We start from the raw sequence: 17789 nt of genomic DNA, 5'->3' as shown, positions 1-17789 counted from the left end.
GACTTTATCTTGTATTTATTCTAATAATATTTTATTGTGGTTATCTTATTCTTCATTTGGTTTTGATTTACTTTTTGAAATTTAAATAATTTTCACGAAGTGTTGAATTTGTCTTATTCAAAAGTCAAAACTCCTCAGGAAGTAAAATGAGATCTATAGATAGATTTTGTTTCTACCCTGCTTTCTCTACCTTGTTCTGGTCCCATCTCATATGTAGTCACTATCATTCCATTGTTACTTCTTATAAGTAAAAGCATAGGCTTGTGTCTCTGTGTGTGTAGATATAACAAGACAAAGATTCTTATCATCCCACATCTTACCTAAAATTCTAAAATTACCTCAAATTCTAAAATAAGTTTTTTATATGTGCTGCTCTATACCTTGATTTTTTCCTCCCTACTCTAATCTGTAGATATTGTCATATTAATAGAAGGAGAGCATTTTTCATTCTTATTATGGGTGCATTGTCCTCTATGTAAACCATGTTTTCTAACATTTCTAAAAATGTGATTTTTGTACCACATCATTACATATTATGAGGGTGCAATGTTGGAAGTCTCCTAAAATTGTCAAATATACCCTGAGGAGCAAAACAGTCAAATAGTTAGAAAAATGCATGTAGATATACCATGGTTTTGTTATTGTTGTCGTTGTTGTTGTTTTTCAGTAGCTCCCTTATTATTGCACAAGTGCTATAATCTTAACTTTTGCTAGTACAAATAATATCATTATCAATAACCTTTAAAAATATGTGTTTTTAGAGTTTCATAGGTAAAATTGATTCTTGAAAATGAGTTGTAAGCTTGTTAAGATTTTTTTGTTGAAGGATCTATAAATATCTGTAACTGCACTGATTCTTGAGTTCCTACTGACACTACTGCTTCAAATTTAGATTTACTGGATTTTTACTTAATTAAAAAATATTTTTTCTTTGTATCCCTTTTCACTGAAAAGTCAAATCTTGGTTTCTATCAACATTAACATGTGTATGTACTTACTTAATCATATATAGACATATTCAATTATATATAAATCATATGTAAACATATAAATATTCATATATAATAATCATATATATACATATATATAAATCTTTGTGGTGTTATGACACCAATTTGCTACTCAGTGATTTTGTTCCATTTTGTTTTTAGTTTGAAGTGTTTAAATTTTATTTTTTTATATTTATATAAAAGATTTAAGTAGTTCCAAAGTCAAACCTACCCCTAAAGTGTATATTAAGAATTCAGCTTCTTTGTCCATTCTTTTTTTCTCCATGTTCTCTCTTAGTTATTTTTGTTAGTTTTGCATTACTCTTCTATTTTATAAACTAAATAAAAATGTATGCACTTGTATTTCTTCTTATCTTAAGTGTCATACTATTTATGTTAGGTTGGCGCAAAAGTAATTACGGTTTTGCAATTATTTTAACCTTTTAAACTGCAATTACTTTTGCATCAGCCTAATACTTCTTTCTCCTTTGCTTTTTATCACTTAATATATCCCGGAAATCATTGCATAGCCATATATAAAAAGAGCCTTTTCCTTTGACAGGTGTGTAGCACTCCATCGTGTGGTTATACTATTCATTCCAACAGTTTGGAAGGGAGTACAGATAGAAATGTGCTCAATCAGCCATCTTTATCTGAGTGTGTTACATTGTTTTCAGCTTAGATTGCAATTCTTTACTGTAGTAGGTCTTAAAGTGTATTGAGTTAGCCTAAAGATAAGTTTAATTAATATATAAGTAAATATAATCTGATTCATAAATAAAATCATTTTAAACTGTAAAAAATAATTGAAAATGGCAATAAACCTAATCTGAATTAAAGAATGAGAACAATTAAAGTTTAATTCAGAGACTGTTTGACCTAGGAATGTAAGAATAGGAACACTTGTATCAATACAATCGTACTTAAATTGTGCCTCGACTAACATGTGTAAAAGAGCAGAGGCTCTCCCTAAGTAGTGGAAATGATGAGAAGAGTGGCATGTGTTTACAATATTTAAAGGAAAAAGAGTTGATTAGTTTGGTTAATTACTAATACATTCCATTAATGAAATACAATTCATGAATCAAATTGGTTAATTAGAACTTTAATTATAAGAATAAATAGTATCCTTCAACATTGTCTAATATAATTGAGTCAATATTTGTAATAAATATGATAGACAAGTTGGTGTTCTCATTTCAAATCTCTTTTAAACTGAGAAACATTAGCCTTTCTATGGCCATTCTTAATGTAGTGTTGCATCAAAAAGAAACTCATATCTCACACTAAAATCTATAGTACCACATTTCCCCCAAAATAAGACTGGGTCTTATATTAACTTTTGCTCCAAAAGACACATTAGAGCTTATTTTCAGGGCATGTCTTCTTTTTTCATGTACAACAATCTACATTTATTCATTTATTCATGTACAAAAATCTACATTTATTCAAACACAGTCACGTCATCTTCTTCTGGAATATCGTCATAACTCTCCAAACCCCGAATTCCAGCTTGAATTTCTTGCGACTCCATTTCCTGTAGAACCATTGACCCCAATCTCTCATGTCCAGCAACAGAGCTCTCCTTAAATGAGCACTTCTTGTCCATGTAGCCTGCTCATATTGCTTTGGAAACACAGCTGTCGGTGATTTTATGCCTCAAGTTCTTCACCCAAGTCACGACCTCATGCAGGCTAGGCTTCACAAAGTTTCTACGCTGATTTCTCTCTATTCTGTTTTCATGTAGTCATTGATTTCCATGTGCAAATGGTCCTTGAATGGCTTGTTTATTGCAATATCAAGAGTCTGGAGACAGGCAGTCAGTCATTCCTGTGGGAATCATGATTTGATCTATTCTTCTCTCTGCAAGGAAGTTTTTCATGTCTTTAGCATGGTGAGTGTTGGCTGAATCCCAGACTAGCAGACCTCTTTGGCTACCTCGCAAAACAAGTGGCAACATTAAATCGACCCACTTCCTTATAACTGCTTGTATGCACCAGCTTTTTCGGTTTCAGGAACATAAATGCCTGAAACATATTCAACCTTATCTTTCTTGCCCTTAGTGATGCTTAGAGGTGAGGCTTTCTTTCCGTCCAGACAAATTGCCAACAGGTAACTCGTGCACTTTTGTAACCAGTGGAGGGAATGTAGATTGACAAGGCACCCCTCTGATCATTTAAGATCCTTGTCCCATAAACACTGCAGTTTCATCCATAGCAATCATGTTGGAGAGTTGGTAGTTAGAAAAGTCGATGCCATCAACAAAGGACTTGAATGCAAGTGTCCGTTTAATAACTTCAGCATCTTCCAGCTTGAACAGTGTTGTTGATCTTAGAGACAGTTCGTATCTCTGAAGGAAGCCATCCAGCCAATGTTGTGACACTTTGAATTCTTCTGGGGATATTTCTAACTGTGGTGCCATTGCAAGGGCAAATGCTTGAATATCAGCCCTGCGCACAACCAAAGCCTTTGCTCTCCTGTTAGCAATCCATTCACAGATGATGTCTTCCAGCTCAGGAAATAATGGTTGCTGACCTGATCCACACTTGCGCTTCTTAGCATTTCCCTCATCCACCCGTTGACTGAGGTTATTGTACTCTGCTCACCATTTTCGGACCATTCGGAGATCCAACTTCTTGTCTTTGCAGAAAGCCATAAGATTCTTGCCCCCAGGAGTCCTCCACGATTCCTTTCTTCCACTAGACAGAATAGCTCTTTCTTTTTGCACTTATCTGTCTGGGGGTCAAAATATCATTCCCTTTAAATCTACCATTAAATCAAGTGTTAATTGATGACTTATGAGACAGGAGTGGCAGCAAAAATGATGACAGTGAAGAATGATGGTCCATACAAAAGCGAAAAATTGCAGGCACCAAAATTCAGAAAACGTTTCTTTATTTCACACAGGTGCATTAAGTACATCCTTACAACACATGACATGTTATTGAATTATGAAGATTCATATTAGACACAACCACATCCATTCATTGTCAAGTGCACGTGTTATTCGTGCATTGTGTCTGTACTCCAATTGGTCATTTGGCAATAAGTCTCGAGTTCATCTGTTTACATAGGCCTTTACCTCTTGTCCAAAGGCTCCCGCTTGGGTATTTACAAATACTTAACGATAATTTATATTATCATTTATTTTAAGTATTAATGTCAATAATATTATTTATTTACATTTAATTACATATTAATATTATTTTATAATTCAATACATCTGTCGTGTGTTGCAACAGATGTACTAAATGCATCTGTCGGGCTGACGATCTTAACTGGGGCTTATTTTTGGGGTAGGACTTATATTACGAGCATTCTGAAAAATCATGCTAGGGCTTATTTTCCGGTTAGGTCTTATTTTCAGGGCAATACAGTAAATAGTGTAGATTGCTACTCTAGGTTTTATTTTGAGTGACAGTAATGAGGGTAATATTACATCTCTTTCTTATCTTTCCAAAATTTCATATCACATGACACTTGTACAAACCTCTGTTCCCTTGTATAAATTCCTCACCTTTAGGTTATACTGCTTCAATATACAAAATTCTATCTACTCTGAGCCTTTCTTCTTCCATAGCCCTTCAAAAAACATTGAATACTTCCAGTTTTAAAAATAATTTTTTTGTTTGGTTGTTACAGGAGACAATATCATTGGACTACTAGTGAATAATTATCTGCCTTATAGTTCACCGAGGAAAACATGTATGCATGTTAATATATAAAGGGAGACTTTTATTTACTTAAAAGTCAAATAAGAAACTTAGAATAAATATTAATTCTACATAAGATAGAAAAGTATATAATATTATTAATATACAATTAACTCTTTTCAACCAATAAGCAGCAACCCAATAAAAAAGTATGCAAAGAATATCAACAATTCATAATGCAAAAACCCAAATGGCTCATAAGCATATCAGAAAACATTCAATTTCATAAGTTATAAAAGAGATGAAAATTAATATATGAGATGCTATTTTTCACCAAAATATTAAAGTGATTTTTTTCATATATTGCTAATGGGATTGTATGTTAGCAAAATAATTCTGCAGTGTTATTTGGAAGAATGTTTCAAAAGCCTTAAAATTCATACTCCTCTTCAGCAAATAATTCTCCTTGTCAGACTATAACCAAAGGAAATGATCATGAATGCCTAAATGAATATATATAAAAGGAATTGTACTATGGTCTACCCTTAAAATGGCCCCCAGTGACCACCACCCCCCGGCCCCGCTGGTATTCAAGCCCTTCGTAACCCTTCTGCTTGCATGTAGGCTAGACATAGTGATTTACTTCTAACGAATAGAACACAGCAAAAATGATGTTACGAAATTTCTGAGATTGGTTTTAAAAAACTCCGACTTCCATCTTCCTCACACTCTTTTTCTGATTCTTCTCACAATATGGCTTGGATGAAACAAGCTGCCATGCTTTGAGTTGTCCCATGAAGAGGCCCATGTGGCAAGGGACCGAAGGTGCCTTTCAGTCAACCAGCAACAAGGCACTGAAGCTTTAAGTGCAACAACTCATGAGGAATGGAATCTTGTCAACAATCACTGAAAGAACTTGGACTTGAAGCTTGCCCTTAACAAACCTTGCCATGACTGTGGCCCTGTCTGACACCTGGATTTCAGCCTTGATCTGGAGAATTTAGCTAGCCATACCTGGATTCCTGATACGCAGACCCCATGAGATAATGTGGGCGGTGTTAGGCTGCTAAATTCTGGAGAAATTTACATATAGCAATAGATAACTAATAAACATGTAAAAATGATTTTACTGTATAGATAAGAAACACATGATGTAAGTAAAACAAGGTAAAGTGTGATCCAAGTTTGGGCAAAAATACAACCACCTTCGCACATAAACACGTGCATTAAAAATGTCTGGGAGAATATCAATAAAATGATAAACTTTACTATTTGTGAGCTGTAAGATAATAAGTGAATTAATAATAATTTTCATTTTAAATGTTTTAATAATGAATTAATTTTAATTCTGATACCTAAGGGAAAAAAAGAAACACAATAAACGGGTCAGTAAAACAAACACTTCTGGAGTCTAGCTTAGCACTTTGCACATAATTGGAAATCACTAAGTCTTGGGTAGAATTTCTTTTAGTGGATAAATTTAATGCAACTTCCCAGAAGTTTCTCTAGACCAAAGAAGCTTTAGATATTTTCTTTAGCATTGATACTTGTATCTTAGCCAAAACACTCTTTTTTGTTTCATATTTTTTACTTTCAGTTTTGTCAGCATGTGACAATGCACTAAAGGAACAATTATGTTTAAATCTGGGCCACAGTGACAGAACCACTAGAAACCCAGAGAGTATCCTACTATGATTTACATAACTGTAGAGCACATTATTCCAAGAGGAAAATGATTTCTGCAAAAGCTAAAACTACGCAATTTCTGCAACAGTTAAAACTATGCGATGAAAGTCCATCAGAGAGTGAAGACATCATGATGGCACCTACAGAATGGTTGCTTGTCTGCTGCAGAATGTGCGTTTACCAAAGCTTATTAGTTTAATATGCCTAGTCTATTTCCTGTTTTAGTCACAGTCAGCTTCTCTAAAGGCCTATATTATGAATCATTTGGTACACTGTACACATGCTAACTTGAAACCAAACAAGAGACAACATACCCTGCAGCAGATACTTAACTTGGACTATCTATCTTTTTAATATGTCTAATAATGAGATAGTCAGATATAATGAATTACACAGTTTTATGTATTTGAGAAAACATAGACTGGTTTGGCTGTGCGCAGCTTTCTCTCTCTCAGATATTTTTTCTGTCCTTATCCCTGTTGAATTTGAATGTGGTATGCCTGCAAGATATGCTATAAAAGCAAAGGACAATGACATATGCCATTAAAATAGAAATAGGAAGAATTCTTTCTTTTGTTGTGTCTAAGCAAAAAGCGTTGATGGATATTATTTACCTGAGTATGAGAACGAAGAACGGTTGTACAGCTTAGTGGTTTTGTCCTTGGTTTTCAGAGTTAGGGCACCTAGATTTCAGTTTCAGTTTTAACACTGACTATTTGAACAAACTTTGGCAGGTTACTTACTTTCTTGGAATCTCCATTTCTTTAGCTATAAAGAATGATCAGTGCTTGCCTCGAGAAGTTACCCTGGAGTAGTACATTTAAATAATTTAGCAAAGTAGCTGGCACAGAACACGCACTCAGTACCTGTCATAAATGTGTGCATCAATGTATTTACTTATTTATTCAACTACATATATTCCTATTGTTGCAGCAAATTCACTTAGCTTATTGAGCACCCACCAACGGCTTACAATCAAGTCACAAGTTAAAAATACCTTCTCATACCTAATTGTACCTACTTTCTAATTATATAGCATAACTCATCTCTATAGATTATTGTTTTTCAGTTCTGATTTCAAAGGTCCTTTGGTAAGACACATTGCTGAGTTGATTTTTTGGTGGGGAGTCTTTGGCTTTTATTGTACATTCCAGCTATGTTCTCAGAGCATCAATTAAGTTAAATTGCCAATTTTCTTCCCTCAGGAAGAACACAGAACATCTAAAACATATATTTTCTATAATGTTTATGTGTCTCTGTGTTACCAAAGTATACTTATTAAATGGTTGCCAACAGCAATTTCTGCTGTGCCTCAGTGTTTTCTTTTAGATCTTCTCATGAAAAGTGCTAAATAAATTAGGGGAAAATCAGAAAAATACCTGCAATTCTTTTTCTACCAAGAAGGCACTATTCATTTACTGGAAAAACCCCTGCAATTCCAGATGGCTGCCAAATCCACAGCAATTGTGCCAGGACTCAAAGAAAACTCACCTCCCTGAAGTATATACTCATACAGTCTCTACCTGATTAGTCAGTGAGCAGAGAGAACTTTTGGGCAAGTACTACCTGTGGTGAAAAGGCTTTGTATGGAACTTTGTTCTTTTGCTCTAAACCATGAATAAAACAGAGATGTGAGTTTGATATCATCTCACATATATGGGAACAATGACTATTTAGCGTATCAATGTAAGCCTTTCCCACTTTTCATTAAAAAAATAAATAAATGAAGAAAAACAGGCCCAAAACACTGAACTCTTAACAGAGACAGGAAGGAAAGACCACCCTGGAATATCACTAAAGCTAAAAATGTAAGACCAGGATATGGGAGTAATTTCTAGAAGTTTTTGCCTTAGTGACATAGCAGGAAGTTAGGGTTGTATGGTAGGAAGACTGGATTAGGACTCAGCAAATTAGTTCCAATCTAAACTCTGCCATTTGTTTACTTTATCAATTGTACTATTTACTTAGGCTCTTATACACCAATTTCCTCATTTGTAAAATAGAGAGATGTGTCAAAAATACCCAAGGTTCCACTCTAATCCTGTACTCTGATTTGTCCCACCCTATGTTTTCTATAAATGTCATCTATGTCTCAGTTTTTGTTTTGAAAGAGTACAATGGTGAGGTTCACAATTTGATAATCTCTTCTTACATATTGGGGCAATCTTCTCTGTCCTTCAATTATCCACAGGAGTCCTAGATGTTGCTAACACTGCCTCACAGTTTCACACGGGTTCCTTAAAAGATTCTTTGCGGTATCCTCACAGGTTTTATTTCTCTTCTCCTTTCTGCAGTTATGGAAACCACGCTTAGGTGTTTTCCTGCCCACCAGGTAGCCTCAATATGGTCCTGAGGACCGAAGGAAGGCGACTCCGCAGGCTCATGGCTCAGGTATACCAGCCCCCTAGCATGCTCAGGCTGTACACGGCCATAGCTGCAGGGATTGTAGACAAGTCACCTAATCACCCTGAACCTGTTATTTTTTAAATGGAGATAATAATGACCATTTTTTTCTTTCCTGTAAAGTTGTTGTGCACACCACATGAGCCAATCTATTACATTTTAAGTAGTAAAATGCTCTCCAAAATCTGGGGAAAATAGCTACCTCCACGAAATGTCAGACTGCCTCATAGTAATCATGGACATTTCTCTTTGAAAATGGTCATAACAAAATTTCTGCAAGTGACTTATAATACCTATTGATGGTGAATATCAATGCCAGCCCTTGTTAGGGCATCTTTTGACTTGGACGCAGAGATCTCAGAGAATCTAGTAGGTATGGTGACTCTTAATCACTCACAAGAAGATGACTGTGTTAGGTCTTGAGACTTTGAAAACCAGCAGTCTGTCAATAAACTACTATAATCAGCTAACATGTATTGCAAGGCCCACAGAAACTTTTGTCAGGTGTTTTTAGTGTATGGAAGTGTAAAGAAGAAGCAACTTGAAAAGAAGTAAAGCTATATTTCATTTTATGAATGGAATAGTCAATTTTTAGGTGTTTTGCCTTAGAGAAGTTTGTATAGACTCTAAGGTCATAGGAATAAACTCTAAGGTTCAGAGGGTTTTTCAAAAGTAAGAACATTGAGAGATTTTTGTAGTCTCTTGGTGTCCATTGGAGAACATTTGCCTTCAATGGACAAAAAAGACAAAATAATTTTCTTGATTTTAAAACTCCTTCCTTTTCCCATTGTACTTTATTTCACAAATTAAGTAACCCGTAAGCTTCTGTGTGATGTAGCCAAAAAGAAAAAAAAAAGGAATTCTAAGAAAATAGTCTGTGGTAAGAATGTCTCTAGTGGACATGTATTAATTTTTTATTTTGTTATATTTTCTTTGCTTATTTAGATGGTGCTTGCAAACCCTGCAAACTCTTTGGGTTGGAATAATGTTTTTTTTGTTGTTGTTTGTTTGTTTTCTGGCCCATGCAGTGCAATTGCTTAGAACTCCATACTCAACACTTAGATTAAGGGACGGCCTGGTGGCTCAGGCGGTTGGAACTCTGTGCTCCTAATTCCAAAGGCTGCCAGTTCGATTCCCACATGGGCCAGTGGGCTCTCAACCACAAGGTTGCTGGTTCAACTCCTCCAGTCCCGCAAGGGATGGTGGGCTCCGCCCCTGCAACTAAGATTGAACACGGCACCTTGAGCTGACCTGCCTCCCGGATGGCTCAGTTGGTTGGAGCGCGGGCTTTCAACCACAAGGTTACCAGTTCGATTCCTTGATTCCCGCAAGGGATGGTCCTGCAACTAGCAACAGCAACTGGACCTGGAGCTGAGCTGTGCCCTCCACAACTAAGACTGAAAGGACAACAACTTGAAGCTGAAAGGCACCCTCCACAACAACAACAACAAAAACAAACACTTAGATTAATAATGCTGATGAATGTCAATTTCTCATTGGCTGTGCATGGAGACCTATAGTAAAATAGTTTTAACTTTGCTTTCAGGAAGCCCAAAAGTAAAATATCATGTTTCTATCTTTTCTCTATCAAATATGTATTTTATTTTCTTATATCTCAATCATATGTATGGCATACTGTAGAAATTCAATACACATTTGTGCATTGAATGAAGAAATGAATGAATATTTGAATGAGAAATTATAAATAAATCATTGAGTAATAAAACAAGTCTCACCCCTTATTTCTTGTACTTCTTGTAGTCAATAATTTTCCCTTGATACTTGCCTTTGATTCAGGATGATTAATGGGGATAGTATGGACTTTGGAATCAGTGACCACACATGAAAACCCAGATTCCACTATATTATTTAATCTTGGCTATAACTCAGTTCTGCTTTTTTATTTTTTTCATCTGTAAACAGAGGATATCTTTCCATGTTTCTCTGAGATAAAATGAAATATAAGATTGTGAGCATCAGCTGTGTGCAGCAGCTAAAGCTCAATAAATGTATATCTTTTAAATCACTTCAAGTGTAAAAACATCTAAAAGAAGCAAATATCTTCAGAGGAAGACGAGAAAAAAATAGCCAACTTTTATTTGAATTATCTTCTAAGGCATAACAATTGCTTTCAAATTGTTGGATAGGAGAATTTATAATCCTACCAAACAGCAATATTCAAATCATACTTCACACCATCAAAAACAAGCCCCAAGAACTTCTTTCCATTGTTTGTTCCATGGCTGTTCCTGCTATAATAGCATCCAGGTTCTTTCTTTTATTCGTCAAGTATATCTGTGTAAGAACAATATATTCTCATATTTATTATCTTGCTTCCCTTAAAAGTAAACACATTGCTATTTAGTTCTGAGACTTTCAACATTAATTTCTACAGTTAATAATAAAATAAGCAAATGTTAGAACATTATATACTTATAAAATTATGACCGTTGTGAAACCTTTTCCTTTCTGAGCTAAACTAGTAAGTGTTTATGAGGTTGTGTGTAGCCCTTACTTTATCCCCCTTCCAAGTGGACCTTATCAATTCTCCACTATCCCAAATCTTCTTTATGACCCTTTTTTTAGGGTTAACTTGTAGAGTCTTCTTTTCAAAACTGAATATTTTTTCAGTCTAAACGTTCCAGCAATAAAAAAAAAGAGAACAAGAAAAATCCACCAAAAACAAATTATAGTCATTCCTGTCGGTTGAATTGGTCGTTTGCTCTGTGATTTTAGCAGAATGGCCAACATTCTATTTTATAGGCACACTCAGTTCAGAAATGGCTCTTTTGTTGATAATCAAGATTTAGATAATTTATAGCTATAGGAGATATTTTTACATGCAGTGGAAGTACTCAAGCCATCTCAAATAAAATAAAATAATGACAATAATAGTAATTGGCTTAAAAACTGCCAAATTGTTTAAAGTCCTTAGGCTAATTGGTTTGACAGCTTAATATGGAAAAATAAAAAGTGAAAATGCAAAAGAAGAAACTAAATTCGTCACAAGAATAATTAGCTGACAATTCAGAAGAAGAAAACACTGTATTCTGATTCTAGAAATCCCAAGTGTCACATTTAAGTAAACACATTATAATTTTTTTAAAATAATTGTTTTCTTGTTTTGTTTCATCAGGAAAAAAATAATTTATATAGTATTTTTTAAATTAATTCTGTATTTCGTATTCTTAGTAAATTATGTTGTTGATTTATGTCATATATATTGTGCTTTAAAGTCACATCTTTCATCACCATGTGAAATCCTCTTTCCAAGCAATTTGTAGCTCCTCAGCCTGTTCTATGGAGAAATTCTGGAGCCATGACAGTTTCCATGGTATTTATATTTCAAGGCTGAAATAGAACGTATAATGGTTGGCAAATAATAGCCTTGTGTAACGGGAGGTATCGTGGGCCTTAGGATTCTTTCTGTGAACCTTTCGACTCTAAGTATGATTCTTACAAAAACAATCTTTCTGACCTGCAAGTGTCTTTTTCCAGAGAGTTAGTTTTGCATAATTGTAAATGATCTGAATCTCAGAAGCAAAGTTCCAGAGCTACAGTTTTACCGTGATTATTGGAACAACATTTGGGCACAGCATACTCTGGCAAATTCATGCTTATGTGGTCCTCTGATTTTTTTTCAAATGTCATTACATCATTGCTAATTATAACTAGTGTACTTTAAACTCTTATCACTCTGAGTATTGTTGTCCTTGTACCATTTCTCGCCATTCCTGTAATTCATAAGGGGATTCTGCCAAAAAAAAAAAAAAAAAAAAAATCTCATTTGAGCAGAAGCCATCAGAGCACAAAGCTGAAATAATATTGCATAAGGTAATTAAAAATAAATAAGATAATGCCTTCTAGTGTTACAGCAGAACTTATACACAACCATAAGCATTTCTGTATGTGGTCATTGGAATATAATAATAAAGGACAGATTCTGGATTTGTGCAATGGCCCTGTGCCCAACACTTCCTGGATCATACACTGCTTCTGCCATCAATTTGTTATTTATCTGAGGTTGTCATTTACTCACTTTCTGTTCTCTCTAAGTAGCCATACTCTTATTAAGTAGACCATGTTTCCCTGAAAATAAAACCTAATTAGAAAATAAGCCCTAGCATGATTTTTCAGGATGACATACCCTGAACATAAGCCTTAATGCATCTTTTGGAGCAAAAATTAATATAAGACCCAGTCTTATTTTTGGGGAAACATGGTAGGGAAATATTTTGAGAATCTGAGAAGAAAAATAAGCAGCAAATTCTAAGTCCCTTAACTTGCCCACAATTGTGCACTTTATTCTCATATGCTTCATTCAGTAAACACCGTGGAAACTACGTGTTCATCATGAAATGATTTTTCATCTTCAGAGACTTCGTGTGTGGTCAGATAACAGCAGTGAACTAATTCTTTGAAGTCAGAGGACGTCACCTCATATCAGACTCACAAGAGTTCAAATGCAATATGTGCTTTCCATTATCTTTTGAGTGAAGAGGCCAGTCAGAGTCTCTTGATGATATAAGCACCCATCAGCAATTAGACATTCACTTCAACTGCATCTATCTTACTTGCCTTCCTCTTTTGCTATTAGGATATTTTGCAACAAAGCTATAATAGGTGAAAGCGAACTGGGAATCATTAGACTAGAAAGAAGACTAAAATAAATATTTTGCCATTCACAAAGAAATGGGGTTTCAGATTCTTTTTTAGAGAAATACCTCCAATAAATTTCCCACCAGCAAGTCACTAAACATTTCATGCTGTCCTAAAGAATGCCTCTTTTTTCTTAAAGAGCTTTGGCTTAGCCATAGAGAGGAGTGGGGTGGGAGCGGGCATGAAATACATACGCCATCCAGTCTTACTCCTATCACCTACTTCTTGATTCTTCCAGAAAAATGAGAATCAATCCATGATAATGAGGAACGTCTCAAGGCCCTAGCACATAAATAAGTCATGTATCGAAGTGTAATTTCCAAATATAGCTGACTCAAAATGAAAAACAAATTTAAAAGAAAAATGTCTTGGAATGTGAAAGAGGGAAAAAAAAAAAAAACCTCACAGATATCCAGGAAATACCATGACTAATACAAAATAGGAATTGTCACAATTCTCTTATTGCCTATAGCTCCTTAATGATACTATTAGTGATTGCAGAAACTTTTTTATAAACCTGTCATAACAAATCTTGTCTGCTACTCTGTGTATCTACCTGCCTCAGAGTTTATCTCCTTTTCCTTTACATTCCAATAAATTTTTTACATGCCGATAGACATATTTGAACAGGACATTACTTTTTTAAGATTCAGTTGAATCTTAAGCAGAGGTTTCTAGTTCTTCAGTCCTGGCATTTGTCCCATGAGGAATATTTTCCTGAGCGCTTATGCTTTTGCTGAATGAGGGAGGGGAAAGTTTCTTCTATAAACCATCTTTTTCTCTGGGTAGTTCTACTAGGGCAGTTTGCCCATTCCTTTAGTCTACAGAGCTGTAAGCTTGGGTGGCTGCCACTTAGGGTTTCTCCCAAAGAGCCATTTCCCAGAGGAAGCAGAGCCTGGGAAAGAAGCAAGGGCAGGATTCCCTTTAGTTCATAGTTGTTGTTTTTTAGTAGAAGAAGAAACCCTGACAATCTGCCACCTTCTTCCTTCTTTTTATTCTCATTCTAACGCACTTCTAAACATAGCAAAATACCCCATTCCTTGGCACAGAAAAAATATGGGAACCTTTTCCAATTCCATGAAGAGCAAAGTAATGTTGGTGTGATGATTTTACTGTTATTGTGAAATAACCGTTTCCTCTCCAAAACACTACCTGGCAAAGACTTGCAACTCCAGATAAGAGGTAGGGGTTAGACAAGTTAGTCATTGACAAACATCACTAATTCAGCACACTAGTTAATTATCTTTACCTGTTCATTTTCTGTAACTTTGTATAACTTGAACATTTTATGTAATTTTAAGTAATATATGTATATTGCCACCTATTTGACGAAACAAGTAAATATAGAAAGTACATATTTAAAGTCATATCCTTGCATCTCTGTTTTTACAATCTCATTTCTTCCAGGAAAATGTTCTTAAATTTTTGGATTTTTTTCCTAGACTTTTCAATGTATATGAACACATAAAAATGTAGAAAAAATTAAATTTATTAATATTATTCCATAAACATTATTCTGACTTGAGTTTTCTTTTTTCCTTTTTGTCCACTTTTTTTTAAAGCTAATAATACTCCTTGGGCATTTTTTAAAGTGTTCAAACATCTATATGTTCTCCATTCTTTTTAATGTGTATGGGCAAGATATGTAGTGAAATCCGCTACTCTTTTTGCTTCATTTAGGTTAGAAAAATTTCCATTACCTCACTGTTAATTAAATTACCCACAATTTTTTAAAAATAATTTTAATCATTTACTATAGTTTGCACAAGTTTCCCAAAGGTTCTGCTTATGTTGTTGCTTGCTGTTAAAAAAAAAAAAAAAAAAAAAAAAGAACTCTGAAGATAGAGATGTGTTTACACAATTCCTTAATTATTTGGTTTGTTAAAAGAGAAAAAACCAAAACCATAACTCTTCTAAATAATTTTGGATATTTCTGTAGGATATATTAGTCATATGTAAAACTTTTAGATAAGACCAAATGATTTTAAGTGGGAATTGTTATGCTTTCTTTATGTAAAGGTGTTTTTGCTATGAAAAGATTAAGAAATGGCAATCAATAACCTAAGAGACGTGTTTCCTTAATTTATAACTTTTTCACTTTTACCAATATTTTTCCACATAAACATGGACAGATTCTGCATTCAATAAATATTTATTGAATTCCTAAACAGATCTAGACTTAGTGCTAGATGTAGCACATGGAAAAGGATTAAATTCCATTCCTAGTTTTATTGTCTAACGGGGAGATAAATATATGAAAGTTAATTTTGAAAATTATAGATATGAAATGATAAAGATATCCTAGGGCATTCTAATTCAGGAAAATTTATAATACAAACCAGGAGATACTAAGGAATTAACAAAGACATGGGTGAGTTTTAGAGCTGTGTTTAATAACAAAATTTGTGAGAAACTCACGTGGAAACACAAGGTAGCTAGGTTTGTCATTAAGGGAACTTCAGGGATTTGAAGGATGTGCCTAGATGCCTGGAGTAGTAAATGTATAGGGTCCAATACAGGGTATGAACAAAGAGAGGTAATAATAATAATGTCTCCTAGTGATGTGGGAGAGATCATTATCAGTCCTTTATCTGACAGACAAGATAGGAGCAGCACCATCTAAGGTGACCTTAGGACAGAGTAACATCCAGGTGACCTTGGAATCACATCTAGCTAAGGAGCAATAGCAACAATAGCTATAATTACAGTCCTATTTTATCATCCCTTAACTGCCCCCACACCATGTGTTGGGCAAGGGAATTTCCTCCTGATAATACTAGTAGAGAGAGAGAGAGAGAGAGAACGAGAGAGAGAAAGGAGAGAGAAAGAGACACTTAAAAATGGGATAAAGGGAACGACAACAACAAAAAGTTAGCAGGACTAAACCTGTACTTACCTGGAAAAACACAAACTATGACTTTCACCAATATCTTTCCTGATAGACATTTAAAGACAGTAACCTAACAACACAAAGGAAATATGTGATGAACTTATAAGATTATAACATAACTCTAGTATCCATCTTGGAGCATATGTCAAAAAATAAAAAAGAAAAGAAAAGAAAGAAAAAGAAGGAAGGAAGAAGAAACTCAACTATAATGGTAAATGAAAGAACAAGATCACTTTATAAAACATTGTATTACTAAATATTTTTAGAGAGATAAAGGACACTGGAAACATGAAGTACTATCAAGAAATAATGAACAATATAAAAATGGAAATAATGACACCAAAATTTTTTGTTGAAATAAAAAACTCACTGGGTGAATGAATAACAATCATGATAAAAATATAGAAAACAATGAACTAAAGAAAATTGGGTTAAGTAATATTAAGAAACAAAATAAGATAGGATGTGAAAATGGTTAAGGAATTTGAAAGATAGGAGTAGAATTGTCAACATCTACCGACATGGATCCCTTTGTGCATTTTCAAAAATTAACAGCATACTAGGTTAAAAAAGAAACTTCTATAAGTTCCAAGACAAAAAGATATTATAAAGAACATTTTTGACCACAAGAGAATGAAATTAGAAATCAACCCCCAAGTGAAAGCAAAACAATGTTCCATGTATCTAGATTTTTATTTAATTATATAAACATTGAGCTAAAGGGTAATTTCAGGAGACTTCTACATCCAAGTCAGATAGAGTAACTTGGAAAAGTCCAGCTGACAGGTAAAAATTACCAGGAGAAAACCGAATAAAATGCAAAGAACATGTTTGAAGGATCAAAGAAAGCTGCAGCTATCAGTGCTAATTGGTGGAGATCTTAGAGAAAGCGAACAAAAAAGTGAGAGTGAATATGCTATGAGCCATTTTCCCTTCAAGGTACTGGCAAATTCAGGATATGTTCTGAAGCTATATAAGAGAGAGAAAAAGAATCTATGTGCAAATATATAGTAAAATTAAAGAAAAACAAATCTTAGAACCATACAAATAAAAAGATTGTAAAATATCAAATTAATATTGGAAATCATTACCCTTACTATATATCATAGTTACAAGACATAATAATAAAAAAGAAAATTTCATTTAAAGTAACAGTAAAATAGATAAAATATCTAGATATAAAACTTTACAAAATCTTTGCAAGACTTCTTTGAGTAAAACTTTGAAAAACTACAAAAAACAACAAATGACTTTGCAAAATGGAAAAGAATAACATTAGTGGATCAGAACACTGAACATCATAAAGTTATATGTTAATATACCAATTGAAGTGATCAAAAAAATGCCCATTAAAGTTCACATGATCAACATCTGCAAATCAATCAATGTGATACATCACATAAACAAAATAAAGGATAAAAATCAGAGGATTATATCAATAGATGCAGAAAAAGCATTTCACAGGATACAACATCTATTTATGATTGAAACTCAATAAAATGGGTATAG

Source organism: Rhinolophus ferrumequinum, chromosome 2 (assembly GCF_004115265.2).
Source record: "Rhinolophus ferrumequinum isolate MPI-CBG mRhiFer1 chromosome 2, mRhiFer1_v1.p, whole genome shotgun sequence".
Lineage (NCBI taxonomy): Eukaryota > Metazoa > Chordata > Mammalia > Chiroptera > Rhinolophidae > Rhinolophus > Rhinolophus ferrumequinum.
Note: the sequence above shows the minus strand (reverse complement) of the source record.